We start from the raw sequence: 13,313 nt of genomic DNA, 5'->3' as shown, positions 1-13,313 counted from the left end.
AAGAAATTTGTTGTTTATCTATTTTATGTATAGCAGTTAGTATCTACAAATCTTGAACAGGAGATTGTCATACTAAGTAATGTGGAAAAAGAAAGAAAAATACCATATGATATCACTTGTATGTGGAATCTAAAAAAAAAAATGACACAAATGAACTTCTTTATAAAGCAGAAACAGACTCACAGACGTCTTATCACATTTGCTGAAAGCCCCCTGAGGTGTCAGGGGCTGTAGTCCACGGCAGTTCTCATCATATGCCGTCTGATCCTTGGTCCCCGAGCAGCTCTTAAAGGTACAGGCTTCGGGGACCCTCCTCCCTCTCCCTCCAAGAGTCTCACGGAGTAGTCAGGTCTCAGGAATCTCTTCTGTTTCTACAAAATGGAAAAGTCCCTCTGGGGAGAGATGCTCAAATACGAACACGCTTTTGTTTAGAAGTCCCTCCCTCTGGGAAGGGACTGCAGAACTCCAGCAGGAAAGACCCTCATCTCGCTGTTACACATTTTGACGCTGTTTGGATTTCTTTCGTATATGTGTTACTTTTTAAAATAAAAATGTATGTACTAATTTAAAAATAAAACCTTTTTTTTAAAGTGGATCTTCGACCGGCCCCTTGGGAAATGGTGGCTGAAAGACCCTCAGGCTGCGTCTAGGAGCTTGTCACTCAAGGGCAATACCCATCTGCGCTAAGGCGCTCAGAGGTGGGGCTTTAGCGGGGCGTCAGGGCGGGGCAGAGCAGGCTGGCAGACTCGCAGACAGCAGCACAGGTGGCTCAGGTGACCTACGAGCTGAAGGACAGGAGAAAACCTGAAATGAAAAGCGAGGTGAACCAAGGCGTCACCCAGGTATTAGTAGAGGAAGGCAGGCGGCGGGACCCGCCGAGATTCCCTGGGCCGGGAGGCTTGGCAGTTCTTGTTTCTGGCTGCACATAAGGATTAGCTCGGGAACAGTAATAATATTGTTCCCCTGGCCCCGTTCCAGAGAGCCTCAAGGACCTTGGTAGAGGGGCGGGCATCAGCAGTTTCTAAATGCTGCCTAGGTGACTCTGATGTGGGGCGTGTGGTCTTGGCTGGTGCACTGTCAATGGTCAGGTGTGTCCTGCATGCTCCTGGGAGTGACCGCAGGACAAATGGAGGCAGGGCTCCTTGGCCAGTTTATTCCTTATCAGCAAAGACATAAGTAAGTAGAAATGAGCCTAAATCTTATGGAGAAAGGCTGTCTTCTTGAGTGTAAGACTCTTGTACCTGGTCTGAAGCCTGCTTCCACTGGCCCGGCCAGCCAGGGAGCAGGTTCCAATGGCAAGAACCAGCAGAGAAGGCACTTCTCCCCGGGTAGTTCTAGACCTGGTGGTGGCGTGCTACGGGTGGGAAATTGAGAAGATATATGGTAAATTTCTAGCCTAGAACATTGCTTCTCAACCTTACCTGCATATTGGCATCTCTGGGAAGCTTTAAACACTGCTGATACCTGGGTCTCTCCCCGAGGATGACATGAGTGTCTGAGCACCAGTGCTTTCTGAAGCTCCCCCAGTGATTCTAATACATAGCGAAGTCTAAGAACCACTGGCTTACCAACGATGTGATTGGAAAGGGAAGAGTGGGAAGGAAAACACGGCAACATCAAAGAAGAGCATCCACAATTTCCCGGGGGAAAAAAAAACCATTAACTACCTGTCCTTCTTCCAACATGCTGGGAACTGTTGCAGGGAAGCGTTCTCCAAAACTTGAGAAACAGGTCATGGAGTTGCTGGGTCTTGATGTGGGAAGAAGAGTCAATTAGAGCTTCAGCACGTGCAGAATTCATTTAGCATTTCAAAGACAGAGGCTGGTGCACTCAGAGCAGTATGCCTTCCACAGCCTGCCTGTAAGGATGGCCCTTCTGCTTTGAAATCTAGGCCAAGGGGCTGGTTGCTCTGGAGTAGGAAGATGAGATGAAGTAGAGGAAGAAAACTCCTGCAGTCTGACTCTTCTGGGTCAGAGTTTTATAAGGAGAAGGATTCAGAGAGAGGGTGGAGAAGGGGCTGTGTGCTGGGACCACGTGGATGCTGAGGGGCAGGGATGCTCTGGACGTAACAACCAGTACAGAACATGGGGAGGACCGTGAGGGCCCTACCTGGTCCTGGGGAAGCGGAGAGGGTGAGATGGGATGCTTTGGGATGGGACACTTTGGAGTCAGACTCAGGCTCTAACTTTTTTGTTCACAGATAATGGGGCTATGCCTGTGGGGTTTGGGGGGAGGAGCACTTTGGAGACTTGGGGTACAGACTTTCTTTACTGTTTTAACAACTGGTCCAGGTGTACTGGTAGGTGCTGCTGTGTATAAGTCTTGGTCTAATGTCTGTTCTCTGGGCTTCTATCTGCAGAGGAGGAAGTGGTGCATTCTAGAGGAGCTCATGGGGATGCCGTGGGCTGCAGGTTCTTGCCCAGTTTGGTTCTGGGATTCTGGAAGAACAGCAGCCACATGGAGGTAAGTCCACCTGGTGGGTTAGCAGCGGCTAGTTGGGGCGGGTCCCAGGCTGAGTCCTCTCCAGTCACCTGGACCCATACCTGTGGGTAGGACCTGGCGTTCACCTGCCCCTGGCCCCAGAGAGCTTACTTCTATGGGTTATATCTATCCAAATGTACCATATTGATTTTAAATTAATTTTTAAATTAATTTGAAAGGTATTTATTTTATAACTCATTAAAGACAATAATGATCAATCTATTATGTTATAATGTGCACAACATATTTCAGTGAAAAATAACACTATTTTCCAAAACAAAAAAAATTGGTGAGAGATTGGCATTGTTTTCATTCTTTTTCACATAACTTTTTAATGGAAGACAGCTGTTATCTCTCATCTGCGCCTGTGTTCAGTCCTGGCAACTCGTTGTTTTGCAGATATGTTGTTGGAAGAGTGACAGGTATTTAATGGTTTGTTTCTCCACCAGATAATTGTGGATGTTCTTTGATATCACATCAAAACTCTGCTAAAGATCAGAGAGAGAATGAGGTAGAAAAAGCCAAATATTGACTTAGTATTATTATGGAAATAGCTTTGAGTTCGTGGCCCCTTGAAATGGTCATGGGACCTCAAGAGATGCCTGGACCCCTGAGGATGGTGGAGGGAGCAGGGGGAGCCCCAGGCTGCTGCCCCGAAGGGATGTCCACGGGCAAGAACGGGCTCCAAGCAAACCTTGTAGAAGCGACATTTGGTCATGATCTCATCTCCACGTTTCTCTGCTCTGGCTGAGCTCTGTTAAGGCTGGTATGTGGTTGTATGTAGGTCACAGTGGCCCTCAAAACCAGAGCCAGGCAATTTCGTCAGATCGTTCATTTAAGCGTTGATTTGTTAAAAGAAAACAGCAAAGCAAAACCAACTAAAAATGATTCCTTCACGCGGACTCGCACAATGTTTAAAACGCTAGTTTTTATAGACCCTCGGGCTTGCTCATGCCGAACATTTTTTTTTCCTTTCTTGTGTTGCTTTCAAGGGAAGGGATCAGACCCTCTGACTGTGCTCTAGGTGGCTGTGATATTCGCCATCATTTCTGGATGACGACGTGAGCCCTGTGGCCTGAGGATGCTGAACAGAGAGTGGGGCTGGATGGACTTAAAAGTGAGAACAGAGCGGATGTGCTGAAGCTGCTGGTTCTTCGCTGTTCAGTGGGGTGGGTTCCCGAAAGTCCAGGGAGATTAGGTTTTAGGGTGAATTTGAGGGTTAACTCTTAGAACAGTCTGGGGTGAGTTACGGGTAAACACAGTGATAAAGCCCTTGAATTGGGGGTCATAGCAGGTTAAGACTGACCCACTGTGTAGCTGCAAAACTTCTGGTTTCTTTTTACTTTGCCTCTCTGTTTCCTCTGTTTCCAACTAACCTGGTCATGAAATTGAGGGATTTCTGAAGTTTAAATCTTAGGTCCCTTTTTCTTCCTACTCCCCCACCTCCCCGTATTCTATCCTCAGGGGATCTCACCCATACCCACCGCTTCATTACCCCAAAGTCCAGTTGTCTTACTAATTTATATCAGATTTATATCATTAGCTCTGAATTTCTCTGACTCCTGTGTTAAACAGCCTACTTGGCATTTCTGCTGGGACGTCTCAAGTGTATCTGACCCTGCACTTGTCTGAAGGCAGACGTGATCCTCGCCAGGCCTGTCTCCTTCCTGTCTTGCGTGCTGCCATGAATTTCACCCCCCAGCAGCCCCCGACCCCACTGGTTTCTAGTCAGGGAACTTGGAGGCCTTCCTGGCCCTCGTGTCCCTCAGCCCCTTCCCAGGTTCTGATGACCCCATGTCCACTTCTCAGACTCCATGCCTCTTCCAGGCCCACCCGAGGCACCATCACCTCTTGTGGGACTTGACAGCTGCCCCCTAAAGTCTCTTTGTGGCCCACTGTGGCCCCAGCACAACCTGCTCCGCTGATTACGGAGTCAGAACCACCACTGGAAAAGGCAAAACTACAAATCTTTTCAGGAAACCCACCCCCCTGGAAAAAAAAACCCAAAACAGTGACCCCCAAGTACCCATTGTAATGATTTAATTCAAACTGTAAGCTCAAAGACTTCATTTAAAATGGAAGCTGCTTTCCTGGTGGAGCACCGAGCTCCCCTGGGCCTGCATGGTCCTGAGTCTGCCAGAGATGCGGGCAGAGCTCATGCCCAGGGTTCGGGGCTCTCCTCCTACCAGATGACCCCCCACCATAGTTTCTAGCTGCTGGGGTTGCTCTGTCTCTGTGCCTCCATCTTCAGTCCAATAAGACTGCAAATTTTCATTTGCTCCCACGCACTACAGATGGGGGCCTGCGCTCAGGGCAGAAGACGAAGCCGAGAAACTCACCCAGCTCCTGCCCCTTTTTCAAATATCACCACCCGCCTAGTATCTGCCTGTTTTAGTCATGTTCCAGCACCTCAGGCAGTTGCTGATAATATCTGGTCTCAAGTTAGTAGTTTTAAAAATAGTTTAAGGGAGATTTTTTTTTTTTTAAATAATTTGAGGGCAGGTTGGCCTCATAGTAGCTACTGAGTCATTACTGGGAGTGCAAACTCAAATCTAAAATCCTCGAGCTGGCCTTCAAGCTTCTGCATGGCCTGTCTTTTACCTGCTCCTCCCTCTTCATCCCGGAAGTGCTCCCCAGCCCTCTTCGCTCTGGCCACACCTGCCTGTTCTCACGTCCTCAGAGGGGCCATCCTCCTGTGCCCTCTTGGTGTCGCCCAGGTTTTCCTTCCCCAGGACCTGAGTGCTCCCTCCCTGTCCTCAGCGCCACAGAGTTGAGGACAGATGCTCTTCCTTAGGGGAGTCAGGCACTGCTTCCCCAGAAAAGGCTGTCTGTATCCCCTCCAGGCGCCCCCCATTATATATTGTGAGCACCGAGGACGTTTCTTTTGTGCACTTCTATTGGCTGTAACTTGGCATGTATTTCTGGAACTCTGATGAATGTCTATTTCCTCAGTCAGACTGTAGGCTGGTGAGGACCCGGGACCATTTTGAGGGGAAGACAGTGCGCCATTCTCTCACCACCGCGGGTAACCCTGGGTCCACCCCATGAAGTGCGCGCCCAGCAATTTACATGCTTCGTACATAAGGCTCTCCAGACAAGCATTATGGACTGATTAACTTTTAAAATAATTTAGCAGACTGTGGAAGCGTCAGGACAGCAGAAGCCTGTCCCCGTTGGTCAAGTTCTTTATAATTAACAGAACACCAGAGTCTTTGAGCCTTGGGGAAGTGACCAGCAGAGAAAATGCAGGCAAGGTCGTACACATTTTGTCTGGAGATTCCCTCTCTGTGGCTGCTAACCCTTTGTCCATCATCCAGAGCAAGAGGAGAAGAGGAAGACTGTGGGGCTGCCTCCGCATCAGGTGGCTGTGGTGGAAGCGCAGCCAGGAGGCTGCCCGAGATGGGACAGTCGGTGGGGGCACTGGATCAGGCAGGGTGGTCTGGGTGGGCGGAGGCCATGGTGGGAGTGGGGAGAGGGAGACTCAGAGGTTATGGGTCAGGTCTGTGGACCGTCCAGCTTTGTCTCAGCCCCAGCTATGTGGATCTGCTCAGGACTGGTCCTGGGCAGCGGGCCATTTCCACCCTTCAGCCTCTGCTCCTGTATCTGTGCTGTATTTGCTTGACTCCTACCTCCTTTCCTGTACTTCTACTTAGCTTTCAAGATTCTGGCCAAAGTTCCATCCATTGTCTTTTCTTTTCAAGCAAACCGACCTGTTTCCTTCCCTTTCTTCTTTCCTTCCTTCCTTCCTTCCTTCCTCCCCCTTTCTTTTTACACCTGTGTTACATCCACACATTTTTCCAGTTATGTTTATTGTAACTTACTGCACTTGTCCACTTTCATATGTTTTCCCTCCTGGACTGTAAGCTCCTCAGGACAGAGTCCAGGTCGTAGTCACCTTTATCCCTAGTGCGAGCTCAGTGACAAACACACAGTCAGTACTGCATAAATGGTCACGGTTAGAACAAGTGATTAAACGATGACCGGTGACCAGGGTGGTTGTGGGGAGGGGGCACCACCTTCGATGTACAGGTGGTGGACAAGCCTCATGGGACGAGTATTGGGCGACGACAGAAGCAACGTGTGGATAGTCAAAGTCTGGGGGGCGAACGTGGTAGGGGAGCAGGAGGAAAAGGCTTTGAATTTCTCTGTGACCACAGAGCTGATGGCACGAGGTTTGCTAAATCACTGCGTGTGATTATTAGCAGCGGTGTGATAAAGTTACCTTTCAGTTAAAATAAAAGTGGCGGCTGGATATGGGCAACAGAAACTCCTTTGCCCTACTGATGGAGTGTAAATTGGCTCTATTATTTGGGAAAAGAGTTTGGCAGTATCTACTCAAGTGAACACGCATGTACTTTGCCTTTGCAGTTTCACCCCTAACAGTAATGCACATGTGTGTGCAACAAACAACGTGTGTGGGAATGTTCCCAATGAAATGAGACATGAAAGTCCTAAATGGGAAGCAACCCCAATGTCCATTAATAGTAGAACAAATAGATTTTGGTAAATTCAATAATGCAACAAGCCTCTGTATAGCCATGGGAATCACTGAAACACTGCAGAATGAAACAGCATGGGTAAATCTCACAAAGACAATGTGAAAAGAAAGAAGTCAGACAGAAAAGAATATTTGACTGTGAGAGTCACTATTTTATAAAGCTTAAGGGAAAGGGAAAGTCTGTGGTGTTAAAGGCCAGGAGAGTTGTTGTATCTGGGGAAAAATTGGGAGGGATTAGTAGGGAGGACGCTTGAGGGGATTTCTGTGGGGGGTGTTCTGTTTCTTGACTTCAGTGATGGTTACATGGATGTAATCTTGATAGCTCACTGAAATGCACACGTAAGCCTTGTGATGTCTCCATATGTGTGTCAAACTGCAATAAAATAACTTGTTTCAAATGTAGAAATACTGTTACGTATTTTAAGTTAGTAAAAAGACGTGTACCGTCCTCAGTTTTCTTAATGTCATTTCTCTATGAGAAACCAGTTCTTTGATATTGCTAATAACTTTATTGATGTTTCTTCTCCAAAGAACTTTTCCTGATTTATTTGCAAATGGATTTTCAAATGACTACTTTGCTAGTTGTGTTAAAAGGAACTCTAATCTGTGTTTTATATTTCATATGCATTTATTACACCAGTGCCTCCCTTCCTGTAAAGGTTAATTTGCTGCCGTGTAGTCCTTCCCCACCCCCAGCTTTTCTGACTCAATGACACGTGTTCTTCTCCCACATTAGTTTTCTGTTGATCAAATTATTCTTCTCTTAAAGGATGAATTTACATTTTAATTGGATCCTCTGCAGAACTATTGATGGAACTGTACCTTCCCATACTTTAACTTCCTTTTTCCCTGACTTATACCATTTCTAGCTCAGTTTCTTAAAACATCCAGACTTTACAACACCACATAACTGAAAAATGTTTGATCAGAGTCAATTAGAGCACTGTTGCAGAAACAAAGTTATGGTATATTATAGCAAGAGACTGGATTCTATTACACTAAATAATTTGTGTTTCGCCTACAGTGATATCTACATAAAGCAAATGAAAGGAATTAATGTCATCTCTAGTTAGCCAAGTCAGCAGTCTTTGAATTTCAAAGTGATCACCAATCTTGTATCTTTAACCAAATGGCTGCACTTATATTTAACTTTCCCTCCAAAAGAAATGTTAACTTCATAATGATTGGCAAGACATCAAAATTCCATCGAATATCTGTAATTTATTCAACATTGGAGAGGCACTTAAAGTGTACGGATGGAAACACGGACTCTGGAGCAGACCGCTGGGGTTTGAATCCCACTCCATGTCAACCGAGAGACCTTGGATGAGTCACTTATCCTTCTGGTGCCTTAGTTTCTTTGTCTGTAAAAAAAGGGTCACTGAGAAGATGAAAAGAGTTATCCATGTACACCCTCTATGCCTGGTACACAGTAAGCGCTCGATAAATGCTAGCTGTTTTGTTGGTTTTGTTGCCATTGTTACATTTGTGTTAGAACTGGCAAACTATTACTTAAGACTGAGAGTGAATGTCAATTTAAAATGTAAAGCCATTTGTGTGTGTGTGTGTAGCAAGGGTCCATGTGACAACAAAAAGCACAATTTGAGTAATCTGGAATGTAGAAAAAGAAATGATCTTTTTAAAAAATTTTATTAAAGTATAGTCAGTTTGCAATATTGTGTCAATTTCTAGTAAAGCATGATAGTTCAGTCACACATATACATACATATATTTGTTTTCACCATAAACTACTACAAGATATTGAATATAGTTCCCTGTGCTCTACAGAAAAAACTTGTTTATCTATTTTATATATAGTAGTCAGTATCTGCAAATCTTGAACTCCCAATTTATCCCTTCCCACCCACTTCCCCCCTGGTAACTGTAAGTTTGTTTTCTATGTCAGTGAGTCTGTTTCTGTTTTGTAAATAAGTTCATTTGTCTTTTTTTTAGATTCCATATATAAGTGATATATGGTATTTTCCTTTCTCTTTCTTGCTTATTCACTTAGAATGACAATCTCCAAGTCCATCCATGTTGCTGCAAATAGCATTATTTTATTATTTTTTATAGCTGAGTAGTGTTTCATTGTATAAATATACCACAGCTTTATCCAGTCATCTGTCAATAGACATTTAGGTTGTGTCCATGTCTTGGCTATTGTAAATAGTGCTGCTATGAACATTGGGGTGCATGTATCTTGTTGAATTAAGGTTCCCTCTGGATATATGCTCAAGAGTGGGATTGCTGGATCATACAGTAAGTCTACTTTTAGTTTTTTGAGGAATTTCCATAATGTTTTCCATAATGGCTGCACCAGACTACATTCCCACCAGCAGTGGAGGAGGGCTCCCTTTTCTCCATACCCTTTCCAGAATTTATTGTTTGTGGACTTTTTAATGATGGCCATTCTGGCTGGTGTGAGGTGATACCTCATTGTAGTTTTGATTTGCATTTCTCTGGTAATTAGTGATATTGAACATTTTTTCATGTTCTTTTTGGAAATTTGTATGTCTTCATTGAAGAATTGCTTGCTCAGTTATTCTCCCTATTTTTGGATTTTTTTTTATTAAGTTGTATCAGCTGTTTATATATTCTGGAAATTAAGCCCTTGTCAGTCTCATCTTCTGCAAATACTTTCTCCCATTCCATAGGTTGTCATTTAGTTTTGCTTATGGTTTCCTTTGCTGTGCAGAAGCTTGTAAGTTTCATTATGTCCCATTTGTTTATTTTGGCTTTTATTTCTATTGCTCTAGGAGAACATTGCTAGGATTTATGTCAGATAATGTTTTGTGTATGTTTTCTTCTAAGAGGTCTACACTGTCTTGTCTTATGTTTTTAAGTCTTTAAACCATTTTGAGCTTATTTGTGTATGATGTGAGGGAGTAGTCTAACTTCATTGATTTACATGCAGCTGTCCAGTTTCCCAGCACCATTTGGTGAGGAGATTGTTTTTACTCCATTGTATATTCTTGCTCCCTTTGTTGAAGATTAATTGACTGTAGGTCTGTGGGTTTATTTCTGGGCTCTCTGTTCTGTTCCATTGATCCATATGTCTGTTTTTGTACCAACACCATGCTGTTTTGATGACTGTAGCTCTGTAGTGTTGTCTGAAGTCTGGGAGGGTTATTCCTCCAGCTTCATTCTTTTTCTTCAGTAATGCTTTGGCAGTTCTGGGTCTTTTGTGATTCCATGTAAATTTTAGGATTATTTGTTCTAGTTCTGTGAAAAATAACCTGGGTAGTTTGATAAGGATTGCATTAAATCTGTAGATTGCTTTGGGCAGCATGGCCATTTTAACAATAGTAATTCTTTCAATCCAAGAACATGGGATATCTTTCCATTTCTTTAAATCACCTTTAATTTCCTTACTCAGTGTTTTGTAGTTCTCCACATATAAGTCTTTCACTTCTTTGGTCAGATTTATTTCCAAGTATTTTATTTTTTTGGATGTGATTTGATTGTTTTTTTACTTTCCTTTTCTGATATTTCCTTGTTAGTGTAAAGAAATGCAACTGATTTCTCTATGTTAATCTTGTATCATGCTACCTGAAATGATCCTTTTTTTTTTTTTTGACATACAGCAACTTCCTAGAAAAAGGTCAAAGTTATTTGGTGCTAACATTTAAATAGGGTTATTAGCTGAGTGGGACGGCCAATTAGTGTTGGCAAGAGTGACTTCTAGGCTGACAGTATTATGCCAGGCTGACAGCATAATAATAGTAGGGATGACAGGACAGACAGAATTGAACCATCATGATTCCTGTGGAATGATACATTAGTAATCAAGAAGAGTAGTTTATGTTTCATAATTAAACAATTAAGATTACAAGATCTCACATTAGATATTCTGTTATGTTTATCCTAACTACCTAAAAGAGTCTAGGAGCCTAGAACTGCCCAGCCAGGACCAGAAGACCCTCCAGCTGATCCACAGACTAGGGGGGATAAAAATATTTTTCTTTTACTCCATTGAGTTTTTGGTGCAGTTTGTTACAAAGCAACAGCTAACTGACTCAACCAATTTTGTCTGGAAGGGCTGAAAAGCTTTGTCTGTGAATATTAAAAGGATGCTCTTAAGGTCCTCAATCTTCCCAGTCTCTGTTACCAAACACACGATGTCCACCACATCAGTGCAAAATACCCTTTCAGGTTCCTTGGGTTGGTCTTCTAGTTGGTCCCTCATCTGAGCCTGATCTGACTCTTATCTGGCATATGATATCTCTGGAGATTGACTTGGTATCAGCCTCTCCTTGTCTACAATCTGCCTTTATTTGTAGGCAGACTTCATCCTTATCTGCCCCTGAACTTTCAGTATCAGACCCTGGGTTGGTCCCACCCTGGCTTTGCTACCCCAGCATCAGCCTGGGTAGCTGGAAGGAGGCTGTGTTGTCATCTACACCAGTGGTTCTTATCTGGGGGCACTTTTGTCACTGAGCAGATGTTTTGCAATGTCTGGAGACCTTTCTGGTGGCCACACTGGGGGAGACGGTGTTACTAGCATCTAGTAGATGGAGCTGTGGATGTTGCTCAACATTCTAGAGTGTAAAGGAGCATCCCCTACAGCAAAGAATTATCCCACAAGGATATCAATAGTGCTGGTCTAGGTCTGTCACAGAGAGTGGCTCTCTTCACAGTGAAGTCTCTAACCCCCAGCAGCTGCCCTTAGGTGTCCACATCTCTGTGTCCCAGTTTGTTTCACAGCAAGTCTCAGGAGCAGAGTCACTCACTTTTGGATAAGCCATGGTTTATCCAACTGAGCCAAAATTCCTCAAAAAGCAGTATCTTCCCCAGAGATAGTGTGAGTCTTTTTGTGATCCGGCCCCAGTCTCCACCTTAACCAGCTTCAGGACTTATAATAATACCAAAGTTACTCAGAAACTAACCTATGATCTTATAGCCTGGGACCAGCATAAAAATCCTTAAAAGAAGATAAACAATTTTTCCCTTTTAATTATATTTTAAGTATGACTTCACTTTGCAGCTGGTGCTTTCAAACACAACAGTAGTAGCTTCTTCCAATGGGGTTCAGGTTTGTGGAATTTGAGTTTAAGTGCACTCTATGCCTTCATCAGGGCACTATGGCTTTGTCTCTATTGCTGATAAAGAAAAAGACAAACCAAAGTTGCAGAGTGTCTCTGTCTTGGTAGAGGTGCAGGGACAGCCTGGCTATCAGTTTTCTCTCAGGTGTAAACATAGGCTCCACTCATAGGGAACCTTTGGTCATTTAGCAAAAAAATGCACCAGGCAACATCTTGACCTTGTCAAAGAGATGGTTCACACGGACAGAGGGAAAGCTGTAGATATTTCACTGTTCAACTTGGCCTAACTGTTCGTGGAACTCGAGTTGTGTTCCTAGTTGACATAAGCTAGCTGGCAGACAGCAGTCACGCCCTCATCCATCAGGGAAGCAGAACCACCACCATGGTACGGTGGATGGAGTGCTGCTGGGGCTTCCCGTGCCTCCTGTCGACATGGTGTCCGGTTTCTGCATTGAGCGCTGAGATTGCGTTGATGTAGGGCCACCCCAGTGACCACTGGAAAGGACTGCTGGATGTAGAAGGGAAAACTGACAAACTGGAACACCTGAGGGGGAAGAGCTGGACCCAGTGAGGCAGAATGGAACTTGTGAATGCCACACACTGTCTACATCAATGCCTGGGACAGACACCCTCAGCTCCGAGGCTGCACGTGAGCCTGTCCCAGGCTCCGGACAAGCTGAAGGAGAGCTCATGGCTTGTGAGCTCAGTGCTGCTGATTTTTCCTTTTGCCTCAAACTGCAGTATGGCTCATTCCAGCACTGTTACCCATCCAGTCGATTTAATATTTCGGTAATTTGTTTACCATATATCTTCCCTCATTCTTAAAAAAAAATCACATGAATATATTGCCTATCTTGATTACTGAGCTTTTGGATGCCCCTGTGCACTGTGTGCCCCGAGGTAAGTGCCTCACTCACTGTTTCCTAGTGTCCTGCTTGTGGCCCTGGAGGGGCTGTGACTTGGGTGCCATCCCCCACCATCCCCCACACCCCACACCATCGAGGTGACCCAGCAGGTCAGTGACAATGTGCGTGAGCTGCCACTGTGCCTTGAGCCCTGCGCGGGCCTTCAGAGCGTGAAAAGATGTAGCTGCTAATTCACTTCTGTATCTCAAATCTCATGTGAAATGTCCCTTGTGGCCAGCACTAACCCAGGACCACACGGGGATGAGGACGCTGGGAAATGTGCTTTTAGCTTAGCTTAGCTGACACACGCCAAAGGCACTAGAACATTCCAACATTTTGCAGTTTCATTCTTCTGTGTGAAAGGTGATGCATGCCTCTAGGTTCTGA

At 44.7% G+C, this 13,313-nt stretch overlaps 1 long non-coding RNA gene across 1 annotated transcript in view; it reads left to right on the top strand.

Annotated features, from left to right (window-relative positions):
• LOC123615353 (uncharacterized) overlaps positions 1 to 9,055 on the top strand; it is a 224,553-nt gene extending 215,498 nt beyond the window's left edge. The window contains exons 6-7 of the long non-coding RNA XR_012503620.1: positions 2,360 to 2,463; positions 3,474 to 9,055. This is a non-coding gene — a long non-coding RNA (uncharacterized LOC123615353). The remainder of the gene's footprint in view (positions 1 to 2,359; positions 2,464 to 3,473) is intronic.
• Positions 9,056 to 13,313: the final 4,258 nt, after the last annotated feature.

The sequence above is a fragment of the Camelus bactrianus genome, chromosome 3 (assembly GCF_048773025.1).
Source record: "Camelus bactrianus isolate YW-2024 breed Bactrian camel chromosome 3, ASM4877302v1, whole genome shotgun sequence".
Classification (NCBI taxonomy): domain Eukaryota; kingdom Metazoa; phylum Chordata; class Mammalia; order Artiodactyla; family Camelidae; genus Camelus; species Camelus bactrianus.
This window is presented reverse-complemented; position numbering and strand designations above follow the sequence as displayed.